This window comes from Scomber scombrus, chromosome 8 (assembly GCF_963691925.1).
Source record: "Scomber scombrus chromosome 8, fScoSco1.1, whole genome shotgun sequence".
Classification (NCBI taxonomy): Eukaryota; Metazoa; Chordata; class Actinopteri; order Scombriformes; family Scombridae; genus Scomber; species Scomber scombrus.
This window is the reverse complement of record NC_084977.1, coordinates 19,533,188-19,550,110: the sequence shown is the minus strand read 5'-3', so window position 1 is coordinate 19,550,110 and position 16,923 is coordinate 19,533,188.

Below are 16,923 nucleotides of genomic sequence, written 5' to 3'. Positions count from 1 at the left end.
CCTCCATGCCCCCTTCTCTCTTTCCACTAGCCTCTAACTTTTACAGCCTATGGCTTCCTGTCAACCTTTAACAGTTGATTATCATCTGCAGGAGATTGATAAGATTGATCAACAGTTGGTCTTTCTCACCAACTGAAATTTTAGACAGTCTTTGAAATTGCAGTTGCATTAATGGAACAGAAGCAGAAGGCAAAAAAAACGTCTACAATAGTTTGGTCTGTCTTTGAAGTCCCGTCACAAAAAATCTCTGCATTTTGATCAACTCGACATGATAACCTTCCACATCTATTTTCCTTTTGGATACAAATCTCTCAGATGTGTTCTACTCAAGCAATCTTCTATTGAACAAAGGCAGTTTAACATTGCAAGACTCAAGATTAGAAAGAAGCTGAATTGTTTGTAGGCAAGTAAAATGATCTCAAATAAGATTTCTTTGTTTTAATTCAATTTAAGAGTTTAGTGCAAGAATACTACTATTTCAGTGTAGTGTTGAAGCATAAGGCTGGCTTTATTTGTATCACTGTTATCAAATCAGAAACCAACAATCTCTCAGTACTTTCCAATTTCCCTGGTCTGTATCTGCCTCTCAGCCTTTCTGAATTCAGAAAGTCAGACTTGTTCTCAGTGGGTGTGGGCTCTGCCAGTGATGTCCCTTGTCTCCAGTGCTGTTTGTGAATTTCATTGACAGAATCTTAAGGCTGAGTCTGGTATAGGGACCTAGGATTTCATCTCTGCTTTTTGCAGATGATGTGGTACTATCTCTACCGGAAAACAGTGGACTGCTTCCTCTGGGTTTGGAGTGAGTTGCTGTCCCAAGTGAAGGAGTTCAAGTATCTTGGGGTCTTGTTCACTAGTGAGGGTAAGGTTGACAAGGGGATCAGTGCAGCATCAGCAGTAATATAGGTGTTATACCAGACCATTGTGGTGAAGAAATAGCCGAACCAGAAGGCAAAGCTCTCAAATTACCAGTCGGTCAACGTTCCAACCCTCACCTATGGTCACAAGCTTTGGCTTGTGACTGTGAGAATGAGATTGCAGATACAAGCAGCTGAAATGAGTTTCCTCCAGCGGGTGTCTGAGCTCAGCCTTAGAGATAAGGCGAGGACTTCCGGGGGGGAGCTCAGAGTTGAGCAGCTGCTCTTTCACATCAAAAGGAACCAGCTGAGGTGGTTCGGGCACCTGGTTAGGATGCCTCCTGGACACCTCCCTTTGGATATGTTCCAGGCATGTCCAACTGGTAGGAACAAGCTGGAGGGACTACATATCTTTTCTGGAGGGCATTGCCGTTGAAAAGCATGTCTGGGTCTCCTCCCTCAGTCTCATGCCACCTTATCTGGTCCCAGATAAGCAGTGGAAAATAGATGGATGGATGGATGTACTTGTTGTGCAGTGTAGAAGAAGACTAGAGTGGCCCTGTGTTTTATGATACTCTTTAGCCATCTTTTTGTTTGATGACCTTTAAGTGGCATTATCAGTAAGTTAATTGCAAATCATCACCACCTTAATGTTTTTGATTATTTCTTCCAATTTGCTAAAAATTGTGTTACTGTGTGACTTCACATACTGATGGCTTGAACTGTCCTTACCTATGTATTTGTCTTGTCATTTTTGCCTTTAGTTCTTACCTGTTTTCCTACCAGTAGTATATTGCCATAATTGTACTTACCTTTTTTTAAAGTTTCACACTTCTTCATATTAAATCTGCCTAAAACAACTGCTGCCTTTCCTTGCAGAGATGGTATGAAGAGGAATTTAGCTGGCTGTGAAAACACAGTATAGGCTCACTAGGAGGACACTGTGGAATATCAGTACTGTGAGTGATGTGTTTACGGTTAGGGTTTTGGCCTAAAGCACTATAGCACACAGATATTAATTCCACTGACGGCTTTATCTGCTTTGGGACCGACTGTGTGTATCATGTGTTTGAGTGGATGCAATGGGTGTGTCTTGCATGCATCTCAGATTGTGAGTGTGTGTGCATGTGTGTTCACAAACATTTTACTGCAGGCCATGTTGCCATCTATCTTTCACTATATAGCCTACAATACACACTACTTGTCTCCATTAAATATCTATCTCATGCCGATTTTCCACCTGTGCTCTGCTTATATAATGTGCATTTGTATGCGGCCTGACATCATTCTAGTAATGACCAGCCATTCCACGTAGATCAGCAGTGACAAGCATAATCTATCTGTATGGCAGCAGCTCCCACAGTGCACTGCGTCCCATTTGCAGTCCATAAGGTCCTCCATAGCAGGGGCTGCAACATCAAAACAGCAGAGTCAATATGTTTTTATTTAATGTTTCTTCCATGATACACATGTAATGAAAACACTGTGCACTTTGGAAACATTTTGACCTTTGTTTAAAAAAAAACCCAAAATAGCCAGGACAGATGTGGAAATTCATGTTGTAATATTAAATTTGAGATGGAGTGCTGAAGGTAAATAAAAGCAGAGGATGGGTTGATATCATTCCATCACCAAGGAAGTGAATGCCTGCAGTCATCACTAAAGGAAAATCCCATTTTCCAAATGCCCCGACAGATTGCTGATTGAGTTGTTCGGCCATAGAAGATGGCACCACTTACAATATAAAATGTTTGAGTACCCCCCGCCCCTCCCTCCCTCCATTCCCTCAGCAGCAATGTCTGCTTTTGTTGCCTTATAGGAGTCCATGTCCCTCGGCTAAATGTTTCATTTAGTTTCGGATGACAGTGCCCATGAAGCACCTCCTGGTTTTGAACAGTTTGCAGTGTGTATCATCCCATAATGCAAAGAATATGTGGCGTTGAAAACAGCCTTTCAATTGTTTTGTCTGGGGAAAAAGGAAAACGGCCCAACTACACACCGCTCCCAACAAAAATATCTGGTGACACTTGGGAATGATACTGTTTGTTATTCATGTTGAAGCATCAGATCGGATGAGACAGCTCTTCCCCTCTTGAATATTTTTTGATATAGAAAAGTCACAAAGGTCACAGATTGCTCTCAGACATGGTTGTCATCGTTGAGCTGTGATCATTATTCAGCATCTTCACTTCCTACAAGTGACTCTCCTAATACCCATGGACACATATACACCCTCACAAACACATTTTACTCTGAAGGCAAAAATAAGCCCACAGGTTGAGTTAAACCTCAGTCGACAGAGAACAACAAAGTCACATATTTTCAGCCAAGCTGACTTCTTTAGCAGATATTTCTATATTAAAGCTATTTTAACTGTTGTATTAGCAACATGTGGTTGACCATGTTTCCATTCTGCTGTATAGTGAAAAAAAGGGTTAAGTTGCTGTTGGACAGAAATGTTTGGTAATATTAACTTAAAGATGAGACTAATGGCTTTATTGATCAGTGATTAGACATTTAATTGGTTCGTAAATTATTTATTAAAGCTTTATATGAGTGAAAAGATAGTGATAGTATTTCTCTCTCAATATAAAGTGATCTGTTATTTTAATCAGTTTTGCTAAAAAAAAACACTTTTGCATCATTGTTGTATTTTGTTACCATTTTCTTTTCTGTCCTGTTTTCATATACATATAGACGTAAACTGATATTCTAATTATTATTATTCCCTTTGACCTATATGAGTTAGTAGTGTTGACTAAGCATAACATGATAAGTTCGCACTGCACATAGTAACACAGGACGATATAGTTGTTACACCCAATTAAAAATAGCTCAAGGCAAACAAAATAGCAGTATTTGGATCATACAGTTGGAGCTCTCATGCAACCGTGACACACATATAGACAGCAAGTGAAAAATAACTGTTGGTAGAAAAGAAATTTGTCACAGCAGGCCAAGAAAAATACATCTGTGTTTCACTGCTTTCTCAAGTTTTTACTGTACATACAGTAGATTTATTGATACAGCACAATTCACATTGCAGTTTCTACATTATGATACATTAAAAATCTATTTTGCCTGGTATTTAGATGACAGATTATGATAAAAAAAGATGCTGTCTAATCAGATGTGCAAAGCAGTTCTGCCTCACCTACCATCACCAGTGTCAAAAAAGCACTGCATATGACTTTCTGATGCCTATCTGTTTAATTTGTCTAATCTAATCTTAAATTCAGTGAATGCAGGTAGAATGGCACACAAGAGTTTACTTACTAGTTTAGTTTTGAGTTTTGTTCCTGTGGCTCCTCCAAAATGGGGTCTAAGTTACAGTGCATCACATCTAATGACTGATCTCAGCTGCATATAAATGTGGTGAGAAAAATGTTAGCAAGTATCAACTTTAGCCAAGTCAAATTGTCTGCCTGATTAATTTAATGTGTAGCCATGTTCACTGTAGGAATGGACATGACATTTGAATCATGAACAGCAAAGTCTCTCTCAGATACATTTCTCTCTCTACTGCATTTGAGTAGGGTGAGTTGGGGGGGGGGGGGGGGGGGGGGAATCATTTACAGTATATAAAATTATTGGGGATGACGTCTCCCTTTCTCTCCTTGAAATTATGTTTCTTCTCTGCCACTCAAGTTTTTTTCAAGTGTTATTTCTGGCTATATAAGCCACATTCTTATTTCATTTGCCAGCTAAAGCCCTGCATCTGAAAATGTTTAAACTAAAACTCAATCTGCTGGACATATGCACACACACACACACATTCCACATTAACTGCCACAAACATACACACGCACAAAAACTTGCAGTGCTTGCACATTTGGTGTCACACACACACACACACACACACACACACACACACACACACACACACACACACACACACACACACACACACACACACACACACACACACACACACACACAAACACACACAAATAGACAGCACGATTCAAATCAGCAGACAACGCAGATTGCTGAACGGAAACCTGTCACTTGTGAGGAACATCACAGTCCAACCAGGCAGGCAGGCAGGCAGACAGACAGAGAGACAGGCAGACAGATGACACCATGTGTTTGTTTCCCAGGCTTCGACAAGCCATATAGCTGTCACTGCCAGGTTGGAACAAATGATTTAAGACCCAAAAATGAACTGTAAACAACAGTGATGGATGTAGTTTAGGAGATGGATTGTATATGTGACTGTTTGGAGGTGGGGATCCTACAAAAAACTATATCCATCATTAAAGAATGAAAGACAAACAAATAAAACACTTTGACTTTACATTTAACAGCCACATTGAGGAAGTTCAAAGTCCTTCATTGTTCATATTGCACTCACTGTAATTAATAATGATGTTTCCTTACATATTGATTTTAGACATACAGCACATTATTGTACATGTCAACAGTGTTAGGACTACATTTGATTGGTGGTAGTGGTGCTTGTCATGAATAAAAGAGAAGAATATCAGTAGACAAGTGGCATTAAGATTTAACTTATAGATATAATCTCATGAAGAGCTCACTTTTTGTAGTATAAGTTGGAGATAGGTATTTTAGAGAAGATTTAATACCTGTGATTATGATTAACACCAAAATTTCATTTGAGCAAAGAGCAGCTAATCAAACGGGTGTCCATTAGAGGCCAGGGTAGCGCATCTTTCGAGCACTACTTTGTGATTCAAGCTGATAAGACAAGTATAGTTTTACATAGAAATCTTGGCTACTTTATTAAGCTTCACTGAATAATATAATGAAATATTTTATCTTAGCTTTTGTTTCAGGAATGTCCGAAATTTAATATTGATGTTAAAGCTACAAATCTGCTCTCCAGCCACAATCTTCTGTTACTCACGAGCTCCAAAGCTGCAGTTCACAATACAGCAGGTGACACATATTTTAAGGCAGTTCACAAAATGTTTTCAACCAACCAACTGATCAATGTGATGGCCTTGATTCAAAGCAAGAAAAAGGTGAGAAGGCAGGTAAGCCTTTGTATATTTTAATTAAGTATAAAATAAATTAATCTAAAAAGTCATCCCAAATGTTGAACTGTCCTACCTACCTTCTACTCAAATCAATGCCTTCAACCAGAGATCTAGAATTACTAATTCATAGCCAGGCTGCTAACCAAAACTAACTCTAGATCCCACATCACACCAATCCTTCATCCTCTCATTGGCTCCCTGTAAAGTATAGAGTGGTCTTGCCCATTCATACATTTCCACACTTTTGCATCCTTACTCCACCTGTAGTCCACTCAGATCTTCTGACCGTGTTCACTTTATTTATACTGTATCCTGCTCCCTCTGCAAATGTAAAGGTGACATTACCCATAGAGTCCAGCATCTGGCTCCGCCTGTGCTTATAAAACTAGTGTTACAATATGTTAACCTTTGTTTTGTACTGTCTTACGCTTTATATTATATTGTTTTTTTTCACTTTTTACCTCTCAGAAAAATGAATCATTGGGCATTGCCTTGAACACCTCAAATATGAATGGTGGAACTCTCCTAGTTGGAAAAAACACAATTTCACATTTTAAAGCAACTTTGTCATGTATTAAAAATAAGTGCTAGACACAAAATTATTTATATGAGACCATTCAATTCAAAATATTCTGTTAAAGGTTGACTTTTGGAGATATTAAATGATGAACTGTGGGAAGTCATTTATTTATTTTATCACAAATGAAAGTATGTTCATTGAAACACAACTTTTACATTTAAACTCTGCTGACCTCAAACATGATTACACATGCTTCCACTTCACTAAATCAGAGCTTGGAATTGAAGAAGCATGATTCACACTGCTCTCATCTATAAAAGGTCACGATATTGAAAGAAATCCAAGAAGAAAGACAATCCTATGTGCAGTGCTTTGATTGTATGTGTCCTCAGTTGAATGGCCCAAAGGAAATCTGGTGATTCTAAAAATGAAAAACACTGTTACAATTAGTAAAGACCAAACTGGGAATAAAACCTGAACTCAACAGTTTACTTTTTCAGGCAAAAATTATTCAGAGTACCTGCAACTTTCATCACCTTAGATTGAATGCCAGTCAGAGTGAAAAATAAGACACATTTTCTTAGGTTTTAGTTTGTTTACTAACCCAAAGAAAAATACTTTATTTGAGTGAGGGTCCTGGTATATATCTGCTGTTTCAAACTAGACTACATCATTGTCCAGAGCCAAACTGCCAGTTTGAGTTATGTGAGCACTGCCTCCTGTTTCACTCAATTTGTAGAAAATCATGCATAGTTACGGTGCATTAATTTTTGTGATTGTCAGAATGAATTTGATATTAAAATAGGCCCACAAATTACACTGGAAGACTTTATTGCTAGGACTGTGTATTAATGTTTCCCCTTTTTTTGAATTCAGAATTAGGTTAAATAGATTTTCCTACTCTCTCTCTCTCTCTCTATTTCTCTCTCTCTCTCTCTCTCTCTCTCTCTCTCTCTCTCTCTCTCTCTCTCTCTCTCTCTCTCTCTCTCTCTCTCTCTCTCTCTCTCTCTTTCTTTCCACACACCTACACCACATAAGAAAGCGTAATCCCCTAAAGTCTTACCATATGCCCCTGTTTACTTTCCAAATACATCTTTCCTCTTGATATGGTTGGCATAGATTGAATCTAGGGTTTTATTTGCTCAATTTAGCAATCTGCATGTGACATTTTATGAATGAACACAGACACTTTGTTTCAGTTTAGTATAGCAGACCTTGTATAATGTGGAAAAAAACAATAATACATGCCTTTTGTTGGAAAATTTGTAGTTATGGCTCTGTGTAGAGGGATATAAACGTTGCATCCATTGAGTTACACAGGTAACATAGAAGTGTGTATGTGTGTCTGTGTATACTGAATTCAAAGCCAGATTGTGTCAGCTCCCTTGATCTGAATTTAATCAGGAGAAAAACACACTCCCTCCCTGCTCATTCCACCATCCAGCCAAGATCCAAGGACTTGCAATGAACCTTGCGTCGAGAGCCTCGCCTTAATTACTTCATTGTTTCTGTGCGGCCCTGCATGCAACTCTCTCAGCAGAGAGCTTCATGGGAGTTTGTTCAAATTGTCACCTGGGGCAAACTTTACTTACTGGCACACCCCCTTCTCTACCCTACACAGACATATTTCCATTTCTCCGTCTTTCTCCCAGCTGACAGATATACATTTGGACACACAGATGTATGGCAGTATCAGGAGTTTCAATCTGCTTTTTCAGCATAGAGTAGAGCAAAGGGAGGGGAAAGAGGAGGGAATCAATTGTGAGATTTGGTTGTTTTAGGTTGCATTCACACGCTGCAGGCCTCAAATCCACACTTTTTCCTTCTCTCTTTAAAAAAAAAAATCCAATTCATTCAAAGAAAATATTCCATGCCGATATAATCACAAACAGATGCTGATAAGACACGCACACTGAAAGGCAACAAGAAAAAAATATCACCACATCTATATCTACATGTTTGGTTCATGACATGTGTCTTTTAAGTTTTGACAAAACAGAGGAGTCTTCCCAGATACCAATCAAGTTGGGTGCTTGCTTTCTTTCCAGCTTATTGTTCTTTTATGCTAACGCTGCTCAGCCCTACTGCCATTGTGCAAAAATTCTGACAGTTGTCTCATTTTTAGGAAATAAGATTTACAGTGTTTATTGTTAAGGCTGTGCTGACAAATCACAGTGTGACCATTTCAAACCCAGTCACACTGTATCTCATTTTATATCACTTATTCATGTAGTTCAAAAGTGAATTGAAAAATGTGACTCTGCACTTTATCCTGTTCATACTGATAAGGAAACATCAGATTCAAATCACATTTGAGTGAAAAATTGGGACAGTCAGAGCTTCAGTCTGTGAATGCAGTTTGAGATGAAGAGAAGTACTCATCTGGGTTTTCCAAAATCAGGAGGAAGGCCCAAAAGGCTGAGAGCCACTCACACTCTGTTCTCTTGTTCTCCAGCTGTCAAGCAAAAAGCATCAACCTCTCAATTTTCACAGAGAATAAATGGGCTGAACATCTTGAATGTGTGTCACAGGCATCGTCGGACAAAAGCAGCTCAAGAGTGGAGCACTTAAGATTCAGGCAGAAGGCAGAAAGGGTGCTTTTGTCTCAATAAACCACTAATTACACTAGAGACTGAAGGATTTCTGCTGCTGTTTGATCTTAGTAAATTGATATAATTTTCCTGCAGGAAAAAAATGAATATACTCAGATGTACTGTAGAATGAGGTAGTTATTGATGACATTTGAGATTAGGCTTGCTTAATTACGCTCCCAAATGCCTTAATGACATGTCCAGCACTACTCTGTTGACTGTACCATTTAGGCAAATCGCAGTGCACAGATCACGGATAAAGATTACCACTTCATATTTGTCAAATGGACTGGTTTTCTGGCTGTGGTATCCATTACATTACAGGGCGGTGTTTGATGAAGCTGGGGGAAAATTGATCTTCAGCAAGCTCTCACCTGATACATGCCAATAGGGGGAGCTGCAGCATTTCTAAATGCATAACAAAGAGGGACATAGATGGAGAAAATTGGATTGGGTTGATCCTGTCAGCAAGTTTTTATATCTGTATACTTAAAATTGGGCTTTTATTGTAAATTGTTTGTTTGTAAAAGAGCAATGTGATCACTGCCTTTGATTTTCTATATTAATCTAATTGGTCTCTCCGTCATATTAAAATATGTATATGTGGATTGAGAGTAAAGACTTATTTGAAAATCAGATTAATTCATCATCTTTATGGAGAGGGTATATGGTCCCCAAAACTTAAGTCTATCAAAAAGATATTTAAAAACTTTCCACATCATTCTGCTTCAGACATTTAATCTCTGCATGCTTCCAGGATATATGGGCTGAAACTGGACTGCATAAAATTGGGTTTGATTAAATTAAATGAAATGTAGCTCATTCATTTATTACATCTTGATCACATTAATGGCTATGGACAGTTAAATTCTTAATCTCCCATCTATTACATTATTAATGGGAAGCATGGATCATCAAATCAATTAGTGATGATAACGATAACATTGCAAAATTATCGCTTTTGATCAATTACAGGGTGGACTGTCCAGATTAATGTAATGACTTAATGGTCAGAGAAGCTGATGGCTGTTTCCGATAGTTGAATGTTACCAAAAGGTAACTGAGAGGGACAAAACATTGGATGCTGTAACACATGTTTAGGCAGATGTCGTGGATAGAAAGACTGTCCAATTAACAGAAAGGTCACAAGTTTAATACTGTAAATAGTGAACATGTGCCTGTCATCAGCCATGTGATCCGATAGAGTTCCTTGAACAACACACTGAATCCCCCTGTTTACTCACTGTAAATAACCAATATACGATCACTACAACTTACAACTTACTGTAAATGGTGACAGTGAATGTGAGCCAGCCAATTAACTTATTTAGTTGTCTAAAATTGTCCTCTAATTTTGTGGTCTTCCCTCAAAAATGTTTTATTGTGCCATTGCAAAGCATATTTATTATTTACTATTTTCATGTTTTCATTATTATCCTTTTTATTTTATTTATTTATTTTTTTACAGTTTAACAATTGTATAATTCTTGTACAATTACTATACATTTTTACTGGATGAAATGTGTTATACAAAGTTTGATTGATTGCATTATCCTCTTTTTTAATGATTATCCTAATAAGAATGTTTGTCACTTATAGTATGTGCTATTTCAGAATTAAAACCTACAAAATGAAATACAACCCTGTTCATACCACTAAAAAATAATAAATATATTCCTTTCTTTCAAAACTGGATACAATGAAAAATTAAACATTGAGTTTGAGCGAGAAAGTTTAAGGTTTCAAAAGTTTAAAGAGACTGAATCCAGGATTGTACATTTTGTGTTTGGTCCGCATGTACTGAAGAACCTACATCTGTCAATATTGTCATGTAAATGTACTGCCTGAGCCGTGGGCAAGAACCCCTTTTTTGCTTCCTGGCTGTGTAGTAATGAAGTTTGTGAGGAGGGCCATGAAGGAGGAAATAGCAGCGACAACGGAGTAAACCAGAGCTTAAGGGCATGACTGGGATTTGTTTGAAACGAGAACATGTAGTAATCAGAAGCAAAGTTATTTTAAACCAAAAGGTGTATCTTGAGAGAACTTCTTGAACTGCTGTGGAGATGTGGTTTTTCACTAAATTATCCGATTTGTGTGGACACTTTCATGAGCATTTTGTCAAACACACAAATTACAATTAATTGTATGATCTGTTTATCTTCTTTTGTCTTTTTTTAATGGAGTTATTTTGGAAAAGGCTTTATCTTTTGAGTTTTGCAGTGCGTGTTGTTGAAGACAACCAATGCCATGTGTGTGCCTCTCTGCTTTGTTCCAGTGTATTCCATCTTAGATTAATCACATATCTTGTTAAATTCCTTGTCTGCATCGTCCCTTTTTTGGATTATTACATTAGCATGCAAATGCTTTAAATTACAGCATTTTTTCAGCTACTATACAATTATGTCTTGAAAGGTAATTAACTTATGTGATACAAGTTGGTCCTAGCAGCTTTATTTCTCAAAATTGCGTTTAACCGGTCTCAAGAATTACTTGAAAAGATGAAAATCACTTGAGTGATGATTGAGGAGAGGTAGTGAAGTGGTAGATCATCTGTCCGTCAAACAGTACCGCCAGTAATGAGACATAGTAGCAAATGCACAAGTCTGACCGTTTATAGGTTGAATATAGTGTTTTGTTCACTGATGATTGTGTAGAAGTAATGATATAAAATATTAAATAGCTTTAAAAGACATTTTAATGTAGTAATAATTTGAAAAATACCTAAAGTCAAGTTCTATTGCCCTTCATCACAAAAACATGTCATATTTTTATCAGTCCCCAAACAATACGATTTAGTAGTTTAAACAGCAAAATACAATACATAAATCACAAAGCAGCAAAGAGGAGACATAACAATAGAAGGGAAGAGTAAACTAAAATGAAAAGCTTTAGGGTTGGCCCTACTTCATAGCCTAGCTAACAATATGTCCCAATATATTAAACTTCAAGTCATAATACCAAATATAATGACTTGTGAGAGCGACTTTTTTTCAGTAAGCATGTTCCAACGTACGTAGCAGTGGGAGTCCTCCTGATGCCTCCCATCACCACAACCATTTTCCGCCTCAGTCTCCCTCTCGGTCCCACAGCTCTATTCCCCCGGTGCCACAATCTCTCACCTCGCCACTAGACCTGTATCATAAATCTTTCCTACTCCCCCCACATCACCACCTCCCCAGCCCATTTTACCTTCCCTACTCCTTACTACCAGCAAAAGCCCTATTAACCCCTTGCTAGGCTCTATATTGTTGATGAATAATTGAAGGTGCCTCCCACCACAGTGAAAAGGCAACTAAATAATGAATAAGATAGGGCGTCTTTTAAAGGTGGAAGAGCCTTGTGAATTATTCAGTGGGCAAATCTCTAGTAAAAGACACTTGTTGCATGGAAAAGGATCTCCCAGTGCTTCGGTTTATTGACATGCCAGCTCTCTGCATGGGCAGTGGGGACAATCCTTTCACTTTTTCTGCTTGGGGAAAAGAAAGCTCTTGCTGTTTGAAGTATGAAAGGAAAATTTATCAGACGTGACAAACGTCACTATCTTTCAAAATCCCCATATCTGTAACAAAAGCTTGTTACAGATAAGTTTTCTCCCATAGGAATAAACTGTACAGATACAGTAACAGACAAGAGTTTAAACATGCCTTCCAATTCCTTGAATGAGAATGTGTGTCCAAACTTTTGACCGATACTGTATTTATATATAATCTCAGAACAGCATTACCTGCTTGGTTCAGGGTTCACAACAGAATTAATTTTAGTACCAATATAGATAATCCAATAGTACCATGTGTCAAATAAAAAGAGATAAACCACACTTCTACACTAGAATTAGCATTATTTTTTTTATTTTTTTTATTTTTTTGTGAGCATTTTTTGCCTTTATTTGAAAGTACATGGCATAAGGAAATAGGGAAAGAAAGAGAGGGAAATGAACTGCAGCAAAGGTCCCTTGCCAGAATCAAACCAGGGACACTGCCATTATGTGGCATGCGCGGTAACCACTCGACTACCAAGGCGCTCCAGCTTTAACACTTTTATATATTTTTCATCTATTGATTGGAATTCACTTCAAGGTGTGGTACACTGTTTGATTTAATGGTGATCTTTACAGATGATTGATTTTTGTTCATATATTGCTATTTTCCACAATGCCAAAAGCAAAATCGCAGAGCTATCTGTTTTAGGGTTTTTTATTTCAAACAGTGCTACTTAAATCTCTAACATGGCCCCTCAGAAAGTCTCTGCAAGTTAGCAAAGTTCATAATTCAGTATATTTGCATCAGCTTTTCTTTCAGACATAGAAGAGGGGGCACACTGTGATTGGAAAAATTGGGAAGCACATGCACTGCCATCAAATTATGCAAATTTCACAAATCAGTGTTGCTATCAATGTTGAATTCAAATCACCAGGGGATTTAAAAACCTAACCACTTTGACACCGGTGACCCCAATTGTTCTACTAAAAATATTAGTCTAAACAACATGCCAGTGTCAAATATATGCCCTGTATGCAATTTCATGCATGTAAAACTGATTCTATAAACAGTGAACTGTTAAGCAAACTTCAATTTACTGTCTATGCATAGCATTAACATTTCCATTATTAGGATACTTACTAACATAAGCAAATAGCTGTACTATATCACAAAAAATGAAGATACTTGTCAAATGGATAGTGTTCCTATCATAAAAGTTGACATAGGTGATAACAGTTGCCGTGAAGAGGACAGATGAGAAAATAAATGTTTGGAACAGCTTTGTCGTTGTATCCCCTGTGGCGCAGCAGAGAGCAGATCTCTGTCTGGGGTCACAGCCACTGCTGTGAGCACACCTGGCAGCACAGATACATTAATTTCTCCACCAGAGAATGTAGTGTGTGTGTGTGTGTGTGTGTGTGTGTGTGTGTGTGTGTGTGTGTGTGTGTGTGTGTGTGTGTGTGTGTGCGTGCGTGCCTGCATGTGTCAGTGTTGGAAGAAGGTGAGAGAAAAGGCGAAAGAGTACAGAGGGGTGTCTTTGTGCATTTGTGTGCTTCTGTTTGTTGAATATTCAAACATAAGACAAACTGAGGCTCAGTAATAGCTTGTTAAAAAAAGAAGATTTGGGGTGACAATAAAGGAGAAAACAAAGGAAACAGCGCCAAGTCACTTTGCTTTAACCATATCATTGCTATGGATGTGTGCAATTTGAGAGAATCTTGTTACATTAATTTGATACCTGCTGTTTAAACAGCTTGCGGCTGAAGATAATTTTATGGTTTTATAAGACTATAATACTGCTATTATTGGCATTATCATTTTGGGAAACATGATTATTGGCTTTCATTCTAAGAGGTAGAAAACCACTCTTGTGTCTAGGACCAGACCTTTTTTTTCATTTCTCATTTTTTAAATTAATGCACAAACCATCTTTTTTTGTTTCTGTGGGAATTGTTAAGTATAATTATTTCCTGTGAAAACCCCCCCCCCAATGAACATTTGAGAGGCTCAGGCTAGCTGCTACCCACTACTTCCAGGCTAATCCCCTTCAGGCTCTACCTCCATTCTTAGCATAAACACATAATAATTATATTGATCATTTAATATAATGACCAAGACAACAGAAAAAGTAGTCCTCAAAATGCTGAACTATTCTTTGCATTCCTCCTTTTATAGCCATGCAAAATATGTTACAGTTTTTGTGGCCAAAGATGAGTGTGCTTTACTCTTTAGCTTCTGTATTTCGTTTCTCCTCCACCCTTTTCAGGCAGTTCTAAATCAGGAAGCACTTAACCACAGTTGTCCGACTCATAGCTGACATCAACATGGAGAAAGTGCGAGAGGACCTGGTTCAGCACCTTGTGGCACTCCTCTGCCACCAGTTCCAGTGCCAGGTCGGGCGTCACAGATGTCACAGGACATTTTAATGGAAAAAGGTAAATCATTTATAAAGTGACATTCCAGTGGCTCTGACGGTCCCCCGTTCTGCTCTGCTAATGTGAATGCCTATTGTGACAGTGAAAAACCATGGCAGAGTTAAAGAAAGGGTAGATAAAAAGACACCTTGACATATAATCCCATTTAGCTAGCTCTTAATTCAGTGACTAATGTTTCTGATTTAACACCAACACAGAAACCTCTATCCCACTTTGTATTGAACATACTTAAATAATATATTTTTCAAATGTCATTGGCTTTTATTAATATTTTTCAAAATTCCGAATATTGCAGAGGGTGACATAAGAAAGTGGTAACACTCACTGATTGATGGTATTTTACTCACACTTGATGGAGAATCAGGAGTTTTTTCTCAGCAGTGCCAAGTGTGAGCCTGTCAGCTAAGCTGAGGTTGGCGGGGCATGCTGATTATCTGTGTGACCTGCATTGTTACAGCCACAGCCTTGTACTGTTTTGCAGCCCGTTTCGAGTCTTCACACTTGTTCTCATTTATAATGAATACCGACAGTGCTGAAATATTAATAAGCCTCGAAGCCTTGGGCACTGGGTTTATTTAAGGATTCAGATTAAGAGGACAATGGAGGTGACAGGATCTCTCTGTAAGAGCGTGTGGATGTAGTCATTTCATTCGCATTTATTTTTTATAATGTAAGCAAAATGTCATGGGTGTGATCCCCTAATTGCTGTGGTCGGGCTTATTGTCCCTGGGTAAGATGCCAACCACCTATCTGATCATTCATTCACAACCACTTACCCCCAATTTACAAACCTAAATAAATATTTAAGATCTGGATGAGGAAACAGTTTGGACCTTAGAACTGTGAAGAAAAAAAAAAAAAGTTTAATGAGAAATTCCTTGATGAAAGCAAATGGAAACGACCACTGCAAATGTCATATGATACTAAGAACACAATTTTTCTTGTTTCCATGGTAACATTTAAAGTACCTTCCATCAATACTGACAAACCAAACAAAGGGAATTTCATAATATGTAGGGACACAATTTACACATTTTCCCTGCTGCTGTCTAAGCAGTTTTTGTGATTGAGTGATGGCAAAGTTGGAGCAGCACACAAGACCATTGGTTGTTCTCAAGAATGTCAGTCAACTTATTACTCGAAAGGATGGATCCGAAACATTTTTCTGGCTTTTCAGTTTGTAATTTCTCAGCCACATGTGGTGCATTGCTGCTGAATAATATTAGATAAGGGGCTCTGAGAGCTCCAAGACAGTTTAGTGTGTGGAACAGTGCATTAAATTGAAGTTGATGCAACTGATGCGCGGAAGTGAGGCAGCCCTATGACCCATTGTTATTTGAATTCAAGTGTGACTTATCTTCAGAAAAAATTGTGCAGACAAAAGGCACAGTGTAGAAAAATAATAGCTAGCTAGTACAGATGAGGAGACTCCTTAATAAACATAACATCTGGCCAAAAAGAATACATTCAAGCATTTACCAAAAAAATGTGCTGCTAAAATTTGCATGTGTAATTAGTCAAACATTTCACACAGTAACATCAACAAGCAAACACAGCGGGTTGGCCACAAGAGACTTGGCAGCATAGAAAGATTGATTTTCAAGTTAATGTAATCTACAAAGGATAGCTGAACGAGTGCTATCTGAAGTGTACTTTGGCTATGCACCCCACCTGTACTTTCACTTTAACTTGAAAACTGCTTTAACTCTTAAACAGGCAGGAGTGGGAAATTAGATGTTAATTATTCTTTTTATTTACTTTTTATTTACTTTGATGTCACTAGGCATCTCATTTGTACCTAAGTAAAACATTGCCCCTATTAAGGTATACAACAAATGTATATATGTATGTATCTCCTGGTGCATGTTGCCTGTTTTAGGGTTAATAATTAGAACTACTGTAGCTAACATAGATATATTACACTATTCACTACTCATCCTTCAAAAGTTCTACATCTTTCTGTAATATGTTAGACAAACAATGTCATCACATTGTGCAGTGAATCAAAATCAAACAAAGAAATTGTATCAGGTTTTATTGT